Genomic DNA, 18,876 nt, shown 5'->3' on the forward strand with positions numbered 1-18,876 from the left:
ATCGTGAGAGGCATGGATGTTACCACTACGCCAGATCGCCTCCTACACCTTAAGGAGTACTTTCAGTATTTTTTTCATATTTTTGTCTCAAAGCTATTTAAAATGGCGTAAAATAAACGAATAAGTACGTTTTTCACTATAGATCCTATGTTAAACCACATAGAGGTTCAAATAAGCCGTCAAAATTTCTTATTTAATATCCTAGACAATATTTATCATACTCCCTTACCCAGCCAGACTCTTCGAAAATTAAAAAAAAAATTGTTTGCATCGCGCAACACTGAAAAAGTCACAAATATCTAGAAAAGCCGTAGGAACACATTTAAATATGGATTAGAGTCGTACTGAATCTCTAAATCCCAAGAAAATAATTTCAAAATTTCAATATTTTTTTAGTACTAAAATTTTTGTTGAAATTTTTTTTGATAATTTTTCTTGATACACCGTAGTAAGATGCACATTTTTTTTTAAATTTTTATCTCGAAGCTTTTGAGGATGGCGTGGAATAAACGAAAAAGTACCTTTTTCACTATAGATCCTATGTTAAACCACATAGGGGTTCAAATAAACCGCCAAAATGGTTGGTTTGGTTTGTGGGCACTTTTTACTCCCTTACCCGGCTAGGCCCTTTAAGCATTAGCATTAGCATTGAGCAAGTTGCACAATATCTTAGGTGGTACAAATTCAGAACTGTTAGGTTAAAAGCTAGCCTTCATCCGTTGCTGATGATTGGTAATATCTCTTAGATGAAGGCATGCTTTCTCCAACAGTTAAGAATTGTCCTGGCCACGTCCTTGCAATTGCTAGGGAAAGGGAAGGAATGTTAGTTCGGCATTTACTTAAGAGAGATGCAGAGAACTCTACGACCTCTCATAAATGTCTCGGGAATTTAGGAATGTGTTAGTAAGGAAGGTAAGCCATAGGATAGATACACTCAGCCGGTGTTACTGGCGTTGCATGTCGTTACTAATAATTTATTGGTACATTGGTAAAAATAATACTATAACTATTACTATTTACTATTTCTATGACTATTATTATCAATATTACTATTACTATTACTATTACTATTACTATTACTATTACTATTACTATTACTATTACTATTACTATTACTATTACTATTACTATTACTATTACTATTACTATTACTATTACTATTACTATTACTATTACTATTACTATTACTATTACTATTACTATTACTATTACTATTACTATTACTATTACTATTACTATTACTATTACTATTACTATTACTATTACTATTACTATTACTATTACTATTACTATTACTATTACTATTACTATTACTATTACTATTACTATTACTATTACTATTACTATTACTATTACTATTACTATTACTATTACTATTACTATTGCTATTACTATTACTATTACTATTACTATTACTATTACTATTACTATTACTATTACTATTACTATTACTATTACTATTACTATTACTTTTAATTAGTGCCAATGGTACCTGCAGAAAAAATTAATTAGTAAAATATTATGACACTAAATAGAATGAATAGAATAGATCGTTGTCACATTATCAGCTGTATTGAAAGAATTAATAAATTGTTATTTAATATTTATTGATACATTTAAAAAAATAGCTAGTAAATAAAATACAATATTTAATGGAAAATTATATACATATTTTTGATATATAATATATAGTATATAATGTATATAGATGTTTTGCGTATTCCTGGTGAAATTTTACTTCCGAAATATTCAAAATTCTACTAAAAAGCACACAATTATATTACAAATACTAACTACAACCAAACACATATTATTATCCAAGTATGTAGTAAAAGCACCTACATAATACCCAGGACCTATGAAGAAGTTAACTAATGAAACTCTTGAATTTTCATGAAATATTGAATCTGTTTATTATACGTAATATGTTATGCGAAATTTCAATTCCCTTTCGGAATCTGTTGTAAAACAAAAATGTTAGACACAAGAAAAACGGGATCGAAATGCGAAATCTAAACCTCCAGGCGGCTCCAGAAATGCTGAAATTCCGTAAAAGCAGGAATATTCCATAATAATTACGAAAAAAATGAATAAAATTATGCAAAACAAAACAGTATAATGTCACAAATGCAATCGGATCTCCGATAGTTGTCACTTCAATACTTGTGTATAGAGAAACATTTTGTTATATCTTGATCCGATTTTTTATTGAGGAGAATACCGGCGAGTGTCAGAGTTCATTATACCCTCTCGCGTAGGGACAAACCTCAATACATCTTCATGTTGTCAATTATCTGTAAAGCAATAATGAAGTCGAATCTATAGAAAAAAAATCATTGCGCAAATATATTATATTATTTCCGATCAAATATTTTCATTCCATCCTTTAGAGAACGAAAATGAATAAGATTTTTACAAAAAACAAAACAATCCCGCTACAAATTTACCATGACCTTTTTTAGTAAATAAAATGATGAAATATTAATCCTAGGCACAAATTGCTGATTGTTAATTTTGATTCAAATTACTGGATAAAATCTTGATCTTCGAGCTAAAAAAGTACATCTCGCTGAATCTATCGAAATGACGTTTTAATTGCGGAAAATAAACCTCACTGAAAGTCACCCAAAATTGTGAAAATGAAATTGTAAAAAAAAAATAAACCAGAATATATCCTTCAAAATCTCAAGGAAAGTGAACTTGCAAGATGGACAAGAGAACTAATCCTTTTGCATCTGGTAAATGTGGGATAAGGATGGTATTATAAAAACATTATGAAAATATGATATTTCAGAATAATTAGCGCCTCATCTGTTCTGCAGCTTTGACGAATCTGTTGACATTCTCTGAGAAAAAAGAGCAATCATGGGCTCTCAGTTATAACGGATAGCAATATGAGTGTAGGGTGCTGCTATATTAAAAACAAATGCATTATGGGGGGAAAACGAAACGTAAATATTGACTAAACACATTCTCCTCTCTTCTGTATAGCATATATGAGAGAGAAAGAGAAAAAATCAATAATACCGCGAGCGCTTTGAAATCTTTTTATAATGAGATATTAAATTGAAATTAAAAGGAATTCTTTGAATTATCGGAACGGTCAATTTCATACGACCTGAAATGGTCGTATGGCACCAGTTACCAGTTATCGTGCTATCTGTCGATCCTCCGCCAAATATAACACTACTACACATACACACTTTATGAGATAAATATACACAATGCATTTGCACAGAAAATGACTCCCTTACCCGGCTAGGCCCTTTAAGGTAAAAAACTCGTTTCGTTAAGATTTCTATAGACCAAAACAGTTTGGAAATCATGGAGTGAAATCGAGTGTAGAAAAATGCCACAGCTTCAGTTCCTCCTCATTATACGCACTCAACTTTTCGACACCAATTGAGCGTCAATTTCCGCATTTCAATCGGAAAGTCGGAAGGAACCAAAAGCGGTTAACGTATACCGAATGAGAAGTAATTTGATGATGAAATAAAAAAAAATCATACATCAAATAACGCCCCACGTCGCCTCAACTACTTTCGCCTCTCACCTAGATTCGCTCGCTTTCATGCGCACCGCCACCACCTCCACACGAATCGCATCTGTGCGCGGCGGTCCAATTTTCCCGCGATCACTTCTCATCCGATTGATTGCATTTCGATAAGAGGGGAAAATCTTTTTTTCCTAATTTATTTTTTACCACTGTTATTGGTTGTCTGAATTATGCCGTGCTCCATATTGAAGTTTGAAGCGTATCAAACATACCGCCATCGAATTTCGTTTTTGCGAGGCCATATAATAATTCACATCTTGAATGCATTGCTACACTCTGTCCAACTTCTATAAGACCAACCTGATTCTATTTCGTTGTAACACAAACAGTTATAGTTTCAACAAGATACATTCATGCATTGTTGAATGCTTAGATTTAAGCATATTTAACGTCAATTTCATTCAAAAGAGTTGTCTGTTCATTTATTGTTCTTAAATATGATTATTTTAGCTGTCCAGTTTCTATAAGACCATTTCAAAATTCACAGGTGTTATCAATGAAAAAATCCAAACGATCGGCTTATTTACATGTCAATAATTTGCGAACTTGCCATTTCGGCTATTACCCTGTAAAATTCGTGTTGGAATACTATTTACCGAATTCTGCTGAACGGATTTCACGATATTTTTCCATGTTTACAAAATTGCGACCTTGAGCTCTTCAATCATGGTGTACCGCTCTCCCTCAGTGTAGATTCTGCGTACAATGATCACCCCGGGATTTTCAACAGGATTCAGGTCTCGAGCAGGGTTACCATATCTACAGAATAATGTGTATTTATACATATTTATCCGACTTTTTGAAACCAAGAATCTGTAGATACAGATTACAGATTTTTTTGGTTTTCATACAGATTTACAGATTTTACAAAATAATGATTCAATAATAGTTATGGCTTGATCTCAATAATATTTTTTGGCATTCATATGTAGCGTGTAGAACTACTTTCTCATGTTCAATCTAACGCAAAAAGATGCAAAAGTCTGCGTCATCGGCTAGCTTTACAACGAATAAATAACACTGTTCATCTTTCTCCTATTGAAGCACAGTGAATGCGTGCGTGCGTGAATGAATTTTTACATGGATACCATCAACATCGTCAAATTCATAATAACTATGCCAATCAAAGATACTAAAGAGCAATTCCAAATCAAATCGTCCTAAAAATAAAGATTTTAAAAACATGTATTTTTGATTCGAATGAAAGTTTGTGTTCCGTTTGGGTTGGAGGAAATATGAGTTTTCCACAGCATTTGCGAATTTTTTGACTCTAGTGTAGCTTTCGAAAAGGGCGTATCGACATTAGTAAGAGAAATCTTTGATAATTTATATCTCAAAAACTATGAGTTGTATCGAAACAGTGTCTTAGAAAGAGTTATAGAGTATTGATGTTAAAATGTGTATAAAAATTTACACCGAAAAAAATAATTGGCACTCTTTTTTTATTTACAAAACAAACTTTAATTTACAATATCACACGATACACGATAAAAATATTAAAAGATCCTTTTTACTGTAAAAAAAACAATAAATTAGAAATATTTTTTTGAATATCTCGAGAATGGCTGGATTCAGAATGAGATTGATAATGAGCTTTTTTGTTTTAAATCACATCAGGATTCCTAATTTGTGGCTATACAAAACTATACAAAAATTCAAAAATCATGAAAATCTGATGTCCACAAAGTTCGTCAAAAATAGTTTAACATCTTGGAATAATTTTTTAAATTTTCTCCATGACTTCTATTTTATATGAAAAAAAATTTAAAAAAGTTAAAAAATATGTATTTTAGATATTGCAAATTAAAGTTTTTTTTTGTAAATTAAAAAATTGTACACCTAGGTTTTTTTTAATGCGGGGATGCGTACGTTTACGTACGTAAAACCGCGTTAATTCGAAAAACCACGTAAAAAAACCGCGTTAATTGGAATATTCGAGTAAAAAAACCCGCGTTAATTGGAAAATCCGCGTAAAAAACCTCGTAAAAAACCGCGTAAAAAAACCTGGGTGTACTATTTTTTTTGCTCAGTGTATATTTCTATCGCATTTTAACATCAATACTCTATAACACTTTCTAAGACACTGTTTCGATACAACTCATAGTTTTTGAGATTTGAATTATAAAAGATTTCTCTTACTAAAATCGATACGCCCTTTTCAAAAACTACACTTCAGTCAAAAAAATCCCAATTGAATGCGAATTTTTTGTGACGATATCCCGCACAAAAACAGTAGGAGAGAGGGTTCCAGAACATGCATGTAATCCTCGAATGATGTAAAAGCTATCTTGAGCTTTCCGATTGAACAGAATCCCGCCCAAGCCATGCACGAGCCTCCACCAAAATTCCTGTTTGAAAAATACTGTTCCTTCCTCCGTATATCACACCAGTACCCGATGAAACCATCAGGACCATCCAAATTGAATTTTTTTTTGTCGGTGAAGAGAACCTGAAGAACTTTTCGTTATTGTATATAGCAAAATGTATTCTTTTGGAAACATTCTCTGTCACAACATACGATGTTCCACTGTCGGTTCATTTGAGCTTTGGCAAAACTCAGACGTTTTCCAATGTGAGATGGTGTAAGATGAGGAGCTGTGTCCTTCTAAGCCCTCTTTATGTGAGGATTTTTTACCAAAACTTAACGAATTGTCACTCGAGTAACATTTAAATTGAAATATTGCTTTATTTGCATAAGCGATTTTGAGGTATTCGAAGCTGTTCTAACTATTTCCCGCTTATCCCGGTCAGAGAGCTTCGATTTACGTGGAGCTCTCTCCTTCTTACCGTATTCTTGAAGATTCGCCAAATAATTGAGCTCTACTTGATGGAATCGTCCAATCCGACGAGCAATTTATCTGATACTAACATTTTCTTGTTGAAATGCATCGATTTGTCTTTCTTTTCTCTCCGTGAGCAGTTTTCCCTTCGGAATTTTCCAGATTTATTAATCTAAACAATTAAAACAACGGAAAATGTAATTGGTCTTATAAAAACTTGGCACATGGAAAACACAAAACCTTTGGTTTACGCTCAGCGCTTGCACACACACACACACACACATGAAAATCATGCAGTGTATGTTAGTCACCAATACCTACACACTAGAATATAAATTGAAGCATTGTTTGTTTACAGTAATACAAGAGCAGCAAGATCATCACCTGTTCTTATAGAAGTTGGACAGAGTGTAGGTCTGAGACTTGAGACTGACTTCAATGAAGGACTGCTTTTGGGATTCCTTTTTTAGTGAGAAAAATCCTGGAAGAAAAAAAAATGGAAGGGTTGTATCTTGGACACGACCACATCTTCTTCTTCTTATATGGCACTAACGTTCCTAGAGGAACTCCGCCGTCTCAACGTAATATTACTTGCGTCATTTTCATTAGTACTTAGTTGAGATTTCTATGCCAAATAACACGCCTTGAATGCATTCTGAGTGGCAAGCTCTAGAATACGCGTGACCACAGTGCAAGTCAGAGGAAATTTCTTTGAAGAAAAATTTCCCCGACCAGAACGGGAATCGAACCCGAACCCCCGGCATGCTAGGTTTGACGCTAACCACTCGGCCACGGGAGCACAACAACACGACCACATACTTTCGACGTAGAACTAGGCAATAATAATATGCAATCCATTTGTTTAACACTTCGAATATTATTTTAGAATGCATCGTTTGCAATGTTTGTAATAGATCATGTTCTTCGTTACAAATAAGTTTGATGAACGTCCTTTTAAGTTTGCTATGGTGCCTACCAAAATATGTGAACGGAAAATTGTCAAACGATAATTGTACAGAGTGGGCCATTTAAAGTGGAAGCATCTGGCAACCCCATAACTTTTGACAGAGATGTCAGATTAATAAATGTCATACCGCGTTGGAAGCGTCATTTCAGTACATTTTTAACCATGGAACAATACACACCTAAACAACGCGCTGAAATTGTTCAGCTGTACATTCAAAATAACTTCTCAATTGTGTTAACTAAACGTGCGTGGAAAAATAAAAATAAAATTAAAACATCGCCTGGAGACAACACTATACGTCGATTATATGCCAAATTTATATCGTCTGGTAGTGTTGGTAATGCCAGTCATCTGTCCAGACAACGACCAATACGTTTCGACGAGAATATTGATGCCGTTCGAGCCAGTGTTGCAGAGACTCCATCGACATCAGGTCGCCATCGTTCGCAAGAGTTAGGCATTTTTTATTGCCATTTGTTCGTGAAAATGAATTGGACAATTACTGGTTCCAACAGGACGGCGCTACATGCCATACAGCAGCTGCCACGACCAAATTATTGCGCGAAATGTTCCCCGGAAGATTAATATCGAAAAACGGCGATTATGACTAGCCACCGAGATCACCTGATTTGACGCCTCCTGACTTTTTTTTATGGGGATATTTAAAATCCAAGGTATACACTGGTAAACCAAGGACCCTGGCTGCGCTGAAAGACAATATCCGACAAGAAATTGCTGCCATATCGGCCGAAACATTGGCAAAGTGATGGAAAATGCCGAAAAAAGGGCACATTTTGCGGTCAAGGCCAGAGGCGGTCATTTATGAGATATCATAATCAAAAAGTAGTTAGAACAAATCTCCTTGGACCAAAATAAATGAATTTCAAAAAAAAAAATTTAAATTCCACTTCTTTACTTTGCTATTGCAAAAACAAATCCTTCCACTTTAAATGTCCCACCTTGTATTTTACATTTTTTTCTGAAATTATTGCACACCTCATGTTTACGTAGTTCTCGAACCGCGAAAGTTCATTCATCTCTAGTATCTGAAATGACGATTTTTCCTGGCTTCTCAGTTTAAAAGTACGTTTTAGGGAAACATATTTCGATCTGCACAACGACAAGCGAGTACAAAAGTACTCAACACCAAAAAATACCCCCAACTTGCATGTATTTGCAAAGCGGATTCCCCCAGGCACATTAATTTTGAAGTCCGTGTTAGGGAAATACAGCTCAGTGGGAGAAAATACCCCCGACTTGCATGTTTTGACAAAGTGGATTCCCCCAGGCACATTGATTTTAAAGTCCGTGTTAGGGAAACACAGCACGGTGGGAACAAAAATACACCCGACTTACATGTATATTTGCAAAGCGGATTTCCACAGATACATCGACTTAGAAGTCTGTGTTGGGGAAACCGTAAATCGGGCCAATCAACCCTTGGCAGTTAGGGCGTTTAGATAACGCTTGACATTTTACAGTTATTCAATTGTTCATCTCATGAAAAAATAACGCGTAGAAATATTTCCTATCAATTGATGCAAACATCTTTCCGAACTTTTAAGAAACGTTCGAGTAATAAGCATTCGAAATACGGGTAGGGTTAGCGAACAAATTGGTAGAACAAATGTGTGGGAAAAAAGGAAGTTATTCCAGTTTTCATGAATGTAAACCGTTTAGGGATTAGCGAATTGTAATGTATATCATATCAAACAAATCCTAGAGAATTTCCGATTCGATTGGTATGCAAATCATAAGAATTCGTTCACAGTGAAAATAGTTATTAACGTTAACTTTATTTCATAAAAACGTGACTTGTTTTCTGTGTCTTGGCACCCTTCCTGAAAGACGTAGTTCTGCGTCAAAAAAATTTACACATCACATTTTATTCTCATTTGATACAGTTTTTCCCTAAATCAATACGGAAATTCATCTTCTTTTACATATAAACCAAAGTTGCGTACATATAACCGCGCATAGCTCGAGAACGGATCGCCCTATTTGAGCTGTCTTTATTTTGTTGTGTTCGTCTCCGTTCATATGGTAATTGAAAAAAATTGAAGAAAAATATCAAAGTTCTAAAAAATTGATCTCGCATATGTTTTGCAATGAGAAGTTTTTTAATATCATTAAAAAAGGATTATTTTTTCTGAATGGATACGGAAATAAATATTGTATAATTGATCACTGGAAATACGAGTAGATGTGTTCATCGTGGGAAAATGACGAACCTTCGGACTCCGTTGTCATCATTTCCCAAAAAAAAAAAACGATTATTCCGTCTTAACACTATTCCAGAGGAAATAATTTAACAATTAATACAAAGCGTTCCATACAAACTGACAGCGTGGAACGGAGCGGATACTTCTAGACACCCCATTCTGTGAGCGTGATTGGTAGTACCGATTTTTGTACTTCCCGAATCATATTTAATCGCTCGTAGTTTCCGCCTCAGCAAGACGATGATGATGTTCTTTGAAATATACCATCACGTCATTGCCGCGCATTCGCTGACTAGGTCTAATTATTCCGATTCCCCGCGCAGATTAGAAGAACGCGCTGCCGCTTGAACCCGTAAGAGGGTCTAAAGTCATCTTTAATTTGCCTTGTTGGGGTCGGTGTCGTCTTTAGGGGTTTGTACCGAGAGGGTCACTGACTGCGCCGTTTTTGTTTTTTTTTCAAGATGAAAATGGAAACAATGGACGATAATAATCACCTCCAACTGCAGATTAATTGAGAGGGAATAAGGAATTGGATCATTTTCACTGGGAAAGGTACGAAAAAAGATGGAAGACGGCGGCGGTGAATTAAAAACAAAGATTATTCCGATAATGAAATTTGATGGAAACACGAATACTGTTATTTTTTGTTGTTGTTGGCGGCACCTGTTGTGTAGGAGCGTGCAGATTAATTACCAGTCGGACCCGATCGTAAAATGTAGCGAAATCATAGCACTTGGGGAGCGACCATCGCTCGTATTAATAACAATAAAAACTGCTCTTTGCGTAGTGTTTAAAAAACCCTAATCGTAAAAAAGTACATTAACATCCCAAGCGCGCGCATTGCGCGCTGTATTGTTTTCTTTGTTCTGTCATTGGTTGGCAAGAATATCGGATTAATTTGGTAGCTACTAAAAACTCGTACCGTTGCTTTGGCCACCTGAATGCAGTCTACCTTTTTGGAAGGCGCCAATAAACAAAGTCGTTTTTGGAACAGGGGCCAACTTCTCAACTTGGCTGGAAGCTTCTCAGTTCGATCGGTACTATACGGCTCCTGTCATCAAAGATTCAATTTTTGTGCCAGAAAATGAATCAGATAGTACCGAAAATAGTTGAGTAACTCATGAGAATAAAAAAAAAAAAAATATACCCAACAGAATTAATAAAATTTATGAAATAATTTCGAATGTTGAAAGTAGAAAATTGAAAAAGTTGAGGAAAGAAACTTGGAAGCTAATTTACAAAAATTAAACATTAATTCAAAAATTTTGAAAATGATTATAGCAATTGATTAACATACAGAGAATTTATAAAATTAAAATAAATTATAACATTTTCAGGAAATAGTCTAGAGAACAATTCAACGTTTAGAAAATTCAGAAACTAATTCGTAAATTACATTTTGTTTATAGGAAAATCCCCGAATCATTCATTCAATTTGTAGATCCATTCAGAAAAAAAAAATCGGAAAATAAATAAGAGAAAAAAAATTCAGAAAAAATATAAAAAAAGATTCCAATTTTCACGAGAAAAAAAAAACTCAAAAAGTAACTCAAAGAAACCAGTAAGATAAACAATTCAACACATGGTCTACAAATTGAAAAAAAAATCATTCAGGATGTTCAGAAAAAGCAGAATGTTTAGGGAATGATTCTGAATGATTGAGTAATAAAATAGATTAAAAAATATTTACCTAAATAAATGAAAATCTTAAATAAAAAAAGGAAGTAATTCGGAAATAAAATTTAACAAAACTTAAAATTCCCTAAATAATTCCGAAAGTTCGAAATAACAGAGAATGAGATAATAATAAGATAAAAATTCAGAAAGTCAGTAAAAACATCGAGAACATTCAGATACTGATTCAGAAAACTCTAATTTTTAAAGTTTCAAAATCATTTGGAAAATTCGCAGATCAAATCAGAAAAATCAGATAGCACCGAAAATAGTAAAATAATAATCCATGAGAATCAGAAAAAAATAGGTAATAGTCTAGAAAACATTTCTACGTTCAGAAAATTAAAAAATGCAGAAAATCAAGAAACTAATTCGTAAAGTACATTTTGTTTGTAGAAAAATCCTCGAACCATTAATTCAATTTGTAGATCCATTCAAAAAAAAAAAAAAAATAAGAGGAAACCCGACAAAAATTCAGAAAATTGAAAAACTGTTTCATAATTTTCATGAGAAACAAAAAAATAACTCAAAGAAATAAGTTAGATAAATAATTCAGCACATAGTTTACAAATTGAAAAAAAGTCATTTAAAATGTTCAGAGAGAGCAAAATGTCTAGGAAATAATTCTGAATAACTGAGTAATGAAAGAGATTTAAAAAATATTTACGTAAATAAATAAAAATCAAAAATAAAAAAAAAGAAATAATTCGGAAATAAAAAAAATTGAACATAACTCAAAATTCCCTAAATAATTTAGAAAGTTCGAAATAACAGAGAATGAGAGAATAATAAGATAAAAATTTAGAAAGTCAGTAAAAACATCGAGAACATTGGGATACTGATTCAGAAAACTCAGATTTTTTTTAAGTTTCAAAATAATTTGTAAAATCCGCAGATCAAACCAGAAAAATCAGATAGCACCGAAAATAGTAAAATTATGATCCATGAGAATCAGCAAAAATAGGTAATTCATCACATAGTTTATGAAATTTATTAAATAACTCCGAATATGAAGCAAAAAATTAAGAAAATAACTCAGCAAACTTCCAAACATTAAAAAAAAATTGAATAAGTAAAGTTCGAAAATGTTAATAAAGATTCAGATATTTTTTTAATCGCAACATAATTCAGAAAATTTAAAGATTAATAAAAAAACTAAAAATAAATTTCCAAAAAAAATACCGCAAATCATGCAGAGAATGAATAAAAAAACTCAAAAAACTAAGAAAAGAATAATTCAGATTGTTCATGAAGAACAATGATTCGAAAAAATCAATAAGGTAAACAATTCAGAACATAATCAGAACATAATCAAAAAAAAATATTCAAAATGTTCAGAAAAGTAGGAAATTTTAGAAACAATTCTGAATAAAATAATTAAAAATTGGAAAAAAATAGAACACAATTCAGAAATATGAAAAAAATTATCCATAAAATTTTCGAAATAAAAAAAATCATAACCCTAAAAGTGTAAAAAATCAGAAAATAATTGAGAGGATAATTAGGTGGAGGATTAAAAATTTAAAAAAAAGAACATTCAGATAAATTTGTTTCTAAAATTCAGAAAATTCTGTAAACAAATCAGAAAAATAGGAAAATAAACCAGATAGTACCAAAAATAGCAAAATAGTATTCCATGGGAATCGGAAAAATGAAAATTCATAACATTATTTATAACATTTATAAAATAATACCGAATGCTCGAAAGAAGCAGAAAAACGCAGAAAGTTATTCAAACAAAATTAGAAAATAATTCAGATTTTTAATGAAAAACGAAAAAAAAATCAGAGAATCATTCGAAGAAATCAGTAAGATGAACAATTTAGAACATAATATACAAATCTGAAGCAAATTAATTCAGAATGTTCATTTCTAGATTCTAGAAAAAAAACTAAAAAATTAATTTTAAAAATCCGCAAATAACTCTTAATGCTTAGAAAAAAAACTGAGGAAATTCAAGAAGAAATTCATACAGTGATGCATAATGTTAAGAAAAAAAAACAGAAATTACAAACGAGTATAACTTGGAAAATAATGCAGAGGAACAGAAAACTCGGAACCTTATTCATAACATTCTAATGTTGAGTGAAATAAGAAAGAAAAAAATTAGGAAATAATTCTGAAAATTCAGAAAATAATAAAAAAAAATATACAAAATGCTTAAGAAAAATATAAGAAAGTTGAGAAAATAATATAAAAATTCAGAAGATGATTGGGAAAACTCGGAATCGGGATTCAGTAAATATACGTCAATAATTTAAAAACTTAAAAAAATGAGAAAATAGTTCAGACAGTAATCCAGGAAAAAATCCGGATATTCTGAGTTTTTTTTTATGAATTGGCAAAATCGTTCAGTTTTTTTATGAGACTAAATGAATCGGAAAATAATTCAGAAACAAAAAGAAAAGAAATGAAAAAAACCGGAAATAATTCAGGAAGATCAAAGAAAAAAGTCTTTAAACTCAGCAAGAAAAATATAATAAAATATACAAAATAAATAATATAAAATACAATAAAATATAAATAAAATACACAAAAATTAATGGAAAATCAAAAATCTAAAAAATAGGATCCGAAAAAATCGAAAATTCAGGAAATAATTTTGAAAAAATGTTTAAAAAAAATAATTGTTCTGAATTATTTTGAAATATTTTTGATTAAAAAAAATGATAATTTTTTAGAAAAACTTGAGAATAGTTTATTCAGAATTCAGAAATAAAAACAGAAAATACTTCAAAATGTTCAAACAGTGAATTTGTTATAAATATTTCGAGCTTGTTTCTTCAAATGGATTTTTTCTCTCACACTATAATAACAAAACAATTATGTTTCTAAATCATATTTATATTCATTCATGTTCTCAGCCCTACATTTAATAAATAATTCAGGAATATTAAAGAAAATATCAGCAAATTCAGAAATTTCTGAATTATCGTCTGAATTTTTTGATTGAAAAAATAAAAAAAATTAATTCGCATAAAGTCGGAATATTAAAAAAAAATGATTAAAGGAAGTAACAGCAGCAGTAAAAAATAATAAAATAGGACTTAAAATTCAGAAAACTATAAATAAAACTCCGAACATAATTCGAAAATTTTAGAAATTTGAGAAATTAAAAAATTATGATAAAAGATGGTTGGGAAAATAATTCAGACAAATAAAACAAGTTCATATTTTTTTTTAAATATTGAATTCAGAAGGTTTCATAACATTCATTAACTAATGAAAAAGGTTAGAAAATTCGAAAAATTATTCAAAATTTTGTGAAATTTCAGTATGAGAAAATGGATGAAAAGAGAAGAAATGAAGAGAGAAAAATCGAAGGATGTAGATAGAGAAGAGAGAGAAAGAAAGAATGAAAAGAAAGAGAAAAAGAAAGAGAAAAAGAAAAAACGAAAAAAGATAAAGAGAGAGAAGTGGAAAGAGGTGAGACTGACTTCTGAGTTATTCGTATAAGCACCAAGCGCGAAAACAAAAAAAAAAGATTTTAGCACCACTTCGATAAACCGGTTAATCAGAAGGTAATTATATATTTAATTGTTATTATATTTACCAGTTCTGTGATGGAAGGGAACTATATTAAATCAATAAAATGAAACAAATAAGCATGAGAAGTTTTGCCTAGAGAACAATTTAGACTAGTTTTGAAAAAAAAATATTGCCATCTGTATCAATGAAGTAAACGTTGAGCAATTCCATGCCATATTGACCGGTTGCTGCCCGATTCTCTCCGATCACAATTTTCATTATCATACAAGCAATTTGAATTGCGGTTTGTATTTTTATATTCTAACTTCCGAGCTGATCTTTACAAAGTCCCTTTCTTTGAAAAATCGTCACTCATTTATAAAACTAGTGCATTTCAAATTGCTCCTTATTCTCGCTGGCTTAATATATTCCTGGTGTTTTTTTTCACGCTTGACGAAGAAAATATGTCTACTTCTTCGTGTTCGCTCCTTTCGCTTTACATTAGTAGTTCGTTTCATTCTTGGCACTGAAGCGGAGTTTTCAATCGTCATTTCCAGAGCGAATTGAAACATTCATTCATTCAAGCAGTTCATATTCATATTGAAAGGATCATTGTTTTATTTGAATCGAGCTCACTGAAACACGAGAAAACGGTAATGTAAAAGTTTTTCATTATAACTTTTTTGCGAAAGCGATTTGGGACAATCAATGTTGATGAAATGAAACGAATGAAACTTCCAATTCAATAGCTCCGAGTGTCGTTTCGCAAAATGCGAAATGAAACACATTGACGATGATAATGAATATAGCCCATTTGATCGGTTTCAATTGTCAGTGAAACAGACGAATCGACGTTTCAGTCTGCGTAGAGAATATACCGATTTCTCTTTACTCTTATAGACTAAAATGAATAAATTGAAAATGACTCTGGCTGTAGTGAAATGAATATTGAAAAAAAAATTATATTAACTTCTTATTTTCGAAAATGATAAGCAACGCGTTTGAATTAGTCGTATCTGTTTGTATATCAGGAAGAACATCGATAGTGGCTGAGTGAATTCACTTGATGTGAGGTGGAAAAAAATCCTGAATTATTTGAACCCCGGGACACCGATTATGAAAAAAGGTTTGGGATTGAAACATGATACTTTTCTTTCTTTTTCTTCCATTTTGGATAGAAGTAGCCGAGGGAATGGTGTATCGGACGTAAGATATGTAAATTTTTTGCTCATGGGAGAATTCGTTGAACACTTTCATGGGGACTGATAAGTTTACTGCGATATCAGACTTGTTTCCCAGTTTGTGAATTTTTCTGTCGGTATTTCAATAAAAACCTGGGCACTGTCTTAAGCGTACAAGCGAACTTGCCCATGTTTCCAATGATTTGTTGACGATATCTGTCTCACTATAATTAAACCATTAGATGCGTTTTCCGGAATCATAGTGAGAAGCCATGTAGTCTTCCCACAGATGCATATAAAAAACCATGTTGCTGCCGAGGGAAAATTGCACAACTTGTGAACAATGTGTCTGAATGGTAATTTCTGTACAATCCCTACAACAACTCTATATGCGACCAATCCCAACAGAGCAGTGCGGTTTGTGAGATTTCATCTATTCAACAATAGTAATTTTCTCCGGCCGACAGTTTGTCTTCCCTCTCTCGTTCCTTGTTTCCTTTGGAAAAGAACCCCAACGAACCCCAACGATCAATTAGTACACAGACCCTCCATCAAGCTCTCTGGTCGGTCGGCAGAGAGCCTTTCATTCCCACTGGGAGGAATTCCAGCGCGCCTGTCGCAGTCCCGTCAACCAACGCCACCGCCCAATCGTTGCAGTTTCCATTGCAACAATACACGAGATTGTTGTTCTACTTCATTCCCCAGCTACCTTACTCTCTTCACAAAAGTCGATTTGTTCAATGTTTTGCATAAAGTCGATTAGCATATTCAATCGAGGGCTTTCATCTACGCACTCAGCTCGGCATGGGGCGAGGCTCCCAAACGGACCCAATTTTCATTGGCAAGATGTGTGTTTAACCTTTTTTTTCACTCTCCACAAAATCAACCAGCAAATTGATTTGTGGAACGCGCGCTTGGTTCTGAGCAGTGAGACCCTGCCAAAGCCAAAGCTGTCACGTCGTCGCAGTCGCCTTATCTGCATATATCTAGTATATCGTCGAGTCAAGAATTTCAATAAACTAGCGAGACCACCTCCCCTTACCAGTCGACCCCGCACAAGCCACAGCACTTCATCAACGGAAAAAACTGGTTTTGTACACACCTTCCTTGTGGATGTGTGTTTCACCCCACAAACTCCTCGAGCAAACATGCATTCCATTTTCGCTGAATTTGTTTTGGTTTTGGCGCAAGTTTTGCGCCTTTCGCGTGAAATCCACTTCGGCGACGACTCCAATCGATTATGGCAGCAAAAGTTGCAGTTGGCTCGCGAAGATCGTCCCAATCGTACGACGTGCGAATGCCAAAGTAGTCCCTCTGCCCCCGGGTGGCGGCCCCTATCGGAATATAAAATATTATTAATTTTTTTTCTCGCGTCTTGATTTTTTTTTGTTGGGTCTGCCTTTCTTAGCATCTAGCAGCTCCGTGTGCGCGTGACAAAAATCGGTTAATAGCGGTTATTAATTTCTTCAATGCCCGAGGGAATACTCACCGAGATAAGGTTGGCAGTTGACAATTAAGGGGAAGAAATTTAAATTCCATCCGTTTGGGTCTCCAATCGCGCGGTATCGGCCATTGAAAATGGGCTATTGTTTCGTATGACTCGAGCCTGACTGGAATGCATTTGTGTTTCTTTTCACATTTTTTTATCATGTGAATCTTTCGGAACAATATTTGTCACCGGAGATATCAGGCCCACATGACCACAGACCTTCGATTGTATTATTGGAAACTTCTGTGATATTCAATGATTTGTACAACGAACAAGAAAAGACCGAAAATTAGAATTTTTATATAGTGCGAGTGAAACGGGCCATTGCTGAGGGTAAGACGAACGGATAAAATAAAGGCGTAGAAATGTTGTCGTTCTCAAGAAGAATAATATATTTTTCTCTCTCATCATTTGTCTGTTTAGCTACTGGAATGCAAACGGAGAGAGAAAAAAGAGCTCGCGTTAGATGCTTCCCATCACTAACTTTTCACTGTCTGTCTCACCCCACCAGTCTGATTATTTTTATCACTCTAAATTTTTACTCACAAATGAATTTATCCTTTTGGTGCATTCCTAACGTCCCTTCGATGTTAACTTACCTATCGAAATATAACTACTAGCGAATCAATTGGACCCATGAACGTGCACTTAGTAAGAAAACGTGGATGTGATAACGAAAATTAAATTTCGGGCGGGATGAAGTTTGCTGGGTCAGCTAGTATAATATATAAATTTAAAAAAAAAACAGAACATTCAGAAATTTTACAAAGTTCAGATTTTTTTTAATAAATCATAAAATAATTCAAGAAACTCGGGAAGAATTATAGAAGGTTCGCAATGTTTAGAAAGTATTTAAAGAAATTAAGTTAACTCAGAAAATAATTCAAAATGTTTAGATAAATCGCAGATTCTGGAAAAAAAAACAATTTAATGATAAAATCCAACAAAATATTTCAGAAAATTAATCCAGAATGTTTGAAACGATCAGAAAATAACAGAAGAAAATTGAAAATTTTGAAAATAATAATCAAAAATCAAGAAAATAGTTCATAATCCGAGAAATCAGGAAATAATTAAAAAACAATATTCAAAAAATAGAAACTGGAAATTTGAAAATTGAAAATTTGAAATTAAACCACTCAAAAAGCTTAATACCGAAAACACAAAAAATAACATGTCGTTATTTCTCTAAGTCTCTCTATTTCTTTTTCTTTCTCTCTTTTTTCACTTATTCATCTTTCTTTTGTTTTTCTCTCTTTTTCTCTCTTTTTCTATATCTGTTTTTGCTTTTTTTCACTTTTTTCTTATTTTCTTTCTTTCTCTTTCTTACATTCGCTCTTTTCTATTCTCTCTCTATCTCTTTTTGGAGAGAGGAGATAGAGAAAGAGTGAGAGAGAAAATGAGAATGAGAAAAATAGAAAAAAGGAGAATGATAAAGTTTAAGAGATAGTGAATAAGAGATAAAGAGATTCAGAGAGGGAGAATAGAAAAGAGCGAAAGTAAGAGAGAAAGGGAAAAAGAGATAAGAAGAAAAAAGGA

At 32.9% G+C, this 18,876-nt stretch overlaps 1 protein-coding gene across 13 annotated transcripts in view; it reads left to right on the forward strand.

Annotated features, from left to right (window-relative positions):
- Positions 1-18,876, forward strand: part of LOC129774444 (partitioning defective 3 homolog) — a 237,060-nt gene that overhangs the window by 184,538 nt on the left and 33,646 nt on the right. The gene's annotated exons all lie outside the window — the stretch shown is intronic.

This window comes from Toxorhynchites rutilus, chromosome 1 (assembly GCF_029784135.1).
Source record: "Toxorhynchites rutilus septentrionalis strain SRP chromosome 1, ASM2978413v1, whole genome shotgun sequence".
Classification (NCBI taxonomy): domain Eukaryota; kingdom Metazoa; phylum Arthropoda; class Insecta; order Diptera; family Culicidae; genus Toxorhynchites; species Toxorhynchites rutilus.